We start from the raw sequence: 5,037 nt of genomic DNA, 5'->3' as shown, positions 1-5,037 counted from the left end.
CTTTTAATGCACTGATTTTTTCCATGCCTGAATTTAAGTCCTAGAAGATTAACCTGGAAAATACAAGTATAGTGTCTGCTATCTTGCTTCTCTGTTTGACAGCCCACTTAGGGGAGGACTTATCCCTGCTGAAGCAGTATTATTTGGCAAATAATCTGATCAATTTCCCTTATATTCCTGGCAATGGAATAGTAAGAGCCTACCTCACTGTTATGTCACCTATATAATGCAGAGTCCTTAGCAGGAGATTAAATTTTGAACCAAGGATCCAATTTCATGGAAATAAAAAGTCTTACCTAAATGCATTAAATAGATCTTCAGCAGAGTAGTTAATACCAATTAAATGCTAGGCTTTCTGAATCACGAATTATCCATTCAGAAGTGATTTTGTTTTTCCTACTTTAAATAACTCAGGTTTTTTAGGGGCTGGGTCATCCTAATTTCTTTTGGCCATTTAGTCTTGAAATTTCCTGTGTTTTAGAAAGCAATGACGGGAAATGCCATGCTGGGTCAGCAGTTTGTATAAAATAGGAGTTTGGACATGTCAGGTACTTTTATATTTGATAACTGAGGACAAGCGCAAGAGATGTTCTTGCTAAAGTTATTTCAAATGAAAATAATGCAAAATTACTTAGCTTCAGTCTTGAATCTTTTGAATGGCTGACAAGAATACTGATTAGCGAGGTGGTTAGAGACTATTGTCAAAACAGAGTGGAAATAAATAGTTCTTTTCAAAATGAAGCTGGCCATAGTGAACTCCATTGGATAAAGTTGAGTCCACTGGATAAAGCACCAGATTTATATTAAAGACCTAATCTACTCCTGTCCAAAAGTGACTTTTAATATGCTGCTGACTTACCACGTTGATAGGTTAGGCCCTTTAAGAGGCTGGATTTACCACAGCCTATCTTTTTACATTTGCAAGGCCAAGTTCAGAGGTTAAAGAGCCATGATATAAAACAATTAGTAAGATGACTCAAAGTGCTCAGAGAATACCTCTATGCCATGCCTGTGCTATGTGCTTACGTATTTATTCTTTGCAGCCAGCCACTGAGATAACTCTTCCTCTTTATAGATGAGGAACTGTACTTAGAGCGCTTGGTTGGCTTGCCAAAGGTTACCGAGGATGGGGGAACACCAGGATTTGAATCAAGACTTCCAGCTCCTCAGGTTTTTTTACCTTTGGTGTCTCCTACCTGCAGAGGAGATGCCAAACGAAGAGCCGGAATTTTTTGGAGTTGGAGTTCGGAATTTGGTGGAGTTGGGAGAGGGGGGTGCTTTAAAACCTTGCTACTTGATATTTTTACATAATGTTTTGGTTATCAACAAGGGGCTCGTGCCCAGCATCCTAAAGGAATGTCAGTTTTTCAATGTAAGCCACACGAGCAGAAAACACCAACTTCACAGTTGAATTTTCTCTTAGCCTGCCTCCTAGGATCGTGGAGGAACTGTGGGTCTATGTCCAACAGTGGCTTCTCGAGCTGTGTGGGGGTACTGTCACCCACGTGGCAGAGTTCAGCACTGTGGGCCATCTGGAAGCAAAAACAGATTTGGATTTCCTGGGTGCGATTTGGAGGCGTCCCAGCAGACCACAGTGCACTGGGACATTTAGACAGTGTGCAAACAGCCGCCCTCATGTCCTTAGGTCGATGCAATATGAGAGGAGGGAAGGACACAGATTTCTTTTCTTGGTACACCTAACTTTCCAGTTTGGGCTTGAGGTAGAACTGCAATGTCAGTGGAGTTCTGTAACTGACAAATGAAAACATCTGATAAATGGCAACTAAGGGAAGAGACCAAGCAAGGCCCTGTCATCTTAGGGAATACTTTTATCATTTCTGAGTGACATCGAGTGGAGATTTACAAACATTTTTAATTCTTAAAGGCACTCGGGTGCTCTCTACCTAATCTTTTTAAGGTGGCTTGCAGGAGGATGTCATTTTAATTTCTTTAAAACGCAGTGTTTTGCCAACTGAAATAATGTGAAAGACTATGAGTACTGAACAAGCACCAGATTTCTTCCTTGAATCCTGTTTGTTTGAACTTTGGTCAACTTAGCACTTAGAAAAGTCAGCTTTTTTTTTGGAAATAGTTGCGGCTCATGCTCCCGAGTGCTGAGATTTTTCAGAAAATTTATAATGACCATTTTATGATTCATTTTCAAAGTTAGGGAAACAGAATGGCTATTGTTGTTTTATTGTCACAATTTTGCATACAAATTTAAGAGCAGTTGTGGAGAGAAATTCATTATTTTAGGAGCAGATAAACATTGGGTCATTAAAAATTAATTTAACTAGTAGTCTTTGTGCCTATCTCTTTAGGGGAAAAGAGTATATCCCTTATGATGGATGCCTAGTGGATGGGGACGCAGAGGGTGAATTGGGACAGAGGAATGAAAGGAGCATTTCATTTATCACTTGTGAGCTTCTAGGGAGTTAAAAGAGAACAAGATCTGGATGTGGTAGGACTGTTTTGAAGAAAGCTTGTGGAACAGCCCTAACTCAGGTCAGATCTTAGAAAAGCTGGGGCGTGGGAGTGGCGAGTGGGCATGGATAGCTGTTCCCAGGGCAGGGGGCTGGGTGAGTGTGAAGGAGGCGATAGCAAACAGCTTGGAAGGGCTTAATATTTGCTGACTATATGGATTTTGAAAAATTCACAGGGGCCCAGGTTACCTGCTATAAAAATGCTAGGAAGTAGGAATTTCCCAAGAACCTTTCCCAAAGCCTTTTATTTTTCTGAAAAGCAGTAAAGGCACAGGGAAAAACAAATAGCAAACAGTTTGAGAAGTGTATAGAGGGAAAAATGTCTCCACCAAAACAGCCCCTTGGCTAGTTTCTTATGTGTCCCTCCGGAATTATCTGCCTGGCCTGGAAAGTCAGCACCTCAAGAAAGGCTGTCCGCCTGCACGGCTGGCTGGCACGTTTGCTTGGTCATTTCCTCTTATTTTTATGCTTATTCATCCTGTGGCCTGTGTTCTCCTTGACATGCCTATTTTTTTTCCATCCTCCTGTGGGGAGAGATAACATTCTCAGGACTTAATTCTCATCTGATACGTTTTATTTTTAACCAACCTCTGCATCCTCTCCTCTTTGCATCTTATTTTCACGAGCCTTTTCTGCCTTTTTTCTCGGCCTTTCATGGCTTCCTCAGAAGGTGTGAGCAGAATGTCTGGTTACAATATATCATGCCAGATCAGCTAGCTGCTCAGGTGCTGGGAACCTGGCTCAGCTTTTAGGGTCAGGGTAACTTTCTCCTCTGCCCAGGTTCCTGCCTGTTTTAAATTGGGCAATTCACTCTTATCTTCTCCTTCCCCTCTGGGTTATCTGTACATTTCCTTTTGTCAGTAAATTTATCTTATCTTGATGAAGGAAACATGCCTAAAAAAACAAGACTGGCTGTGACTTGCAGTGATTAGCATGGACTGCTTCTCCCTTGCAGCCACTTAGGGCTCCTACAGTGTGACAAAGCCACAACTTGACATGATGATTCTTGGATTGAGATGAATGAAAGCAGCTAGTGTCCACCCAAGAGAAGGGAAAGGGTTTTGTTTTGCTTTGTGTGTCACGTGACCACCAACTGAGGCTTTCCCAGACAAGTATGTTAGGAGTAAACTGATCGCAGCTATGTAAGTACATATACATTCTTTGTTTTTCTTTTTAGCCTTTGCCCTGCCACTCCCCCCACCCCAAATATGACTAAATATGGTTATGGCTTAAAGTTTTCCAACTAATACTAGGGCGAAGAGAAAGTTTTTAACCTGAGAGGGAAATGGAGTTTGCTGTGACTGGCTGCATTCCCCAGAGAGGGTTGTGCCTGGGAACGTGCTTTATTCTTGAACTTCATGGCCTCCAACTGCATTTTGTTCTCAGTGGACCAGTTGTCTCTCAAGCATCACTTAGCTCTGTCATGGGTCACGTATATAGTCACGATACATTTCTTATAACACTGTAATAGGCACTTGGAAACAAAAGCTAAAAGCAAACAAAAAGATCCATGATGTAGCTTCACAAGATGGAAGACTAATATCAAAGGATCTAAGAATACTACCACTAGAATGTAAGCACTTTATCATGTACCAACCGGGATCCCAGGAAGCAATAGATGGCACCTACAAATTAGGGTAATTGGAGGAGACTTAAATAAAGGAACTTTTTACCAAGGTCGGGAGGGTATAGGGAAATCCTGTAGTACCCAAGGCTATGACAGCAGGTGATACCCGCCCGCCCCCCCAGGCATGATGGGGTGCAGAAAAAGAGGAGAAAGAAGCATAACCAGAAACAGAGGCTGGGTAGAGAGGCTCCCCGGCAGGAGGAACCCAGCCAGCCTATGGGACCCTGCAAGAAGGCAGCCAGGGAATAAACACCCCATCCTCTACTTTTCCCTCTTCAGACCTGCTGGAGCACACAGCCTAAGTTAAGCACATGTAGAAATCATCAGTCAACTGAGCCCATTGGCAGAGATGCGTATAAGGCTCTGGTGGCTTAGAGCAGGGGCATAAGGGTGGAGAGTCTGGAAGGGCAAAAAGAAGATAGTTAACACAAAAGGTCTCCTGAGTTCTACACCATCCAGCCCCGCCTACCCTCTCCCCGCCACCCATAGCTTATCTCTTATTGCTCTTTCCCTTGTTTGTTATGTTCCCACTACACTAGCATGTTTCTGTTCTTCAAAACAAGTCAGGCTTGTTCCTGCCTCAGGGCCTTTGCACTTATTCCCTCTGCCTAGAGTGTTTTTCCCCTTCTGCTTTGCCTGGATGATGATGGGTCATTTAGATCTCAGCTCCTTAAAGATTTTCACTCCTAATGTAACTTCCATCTTACCCTTCAGTCATATTCTATCTCACTATCCAGTTCTATTTTTATATTCAAGAGAGTAATGGAATGGTTTTATTTTAAAATGTTGATATTTGACTGAAAGTTGTATTCTTTGCAAATGTTTAATCTTAAGATGAAAAATTGAGGTAGCAGCTTAAAGATATGCAAGGGGTACCTATTTTTACAAATTTCATTTGGGGGGGGCAAAACTGTTGGAAGATCACTG

This window comes from Pteropus vampyrus, unplaced genomic scaffold (genome assembly GCF_000151845.1).
Source record: "Pteropus vampyrus isolate Shadow unplaced genomic scaffold, Pvam_2.0 Scaffold384, whole genome shotgun sequence".
NCBI classification, from domain to species: Eukaryota; Metazoa; Chordata; class Mammalia; order Chiroptera; family Pteropodidae; genus Pteropus; species Pteropus vampyrus.
The sequence above is the reverse complement of the archived record's forward strand: the minus strand, read 5'-3'. Positions refer to the sequence as shown.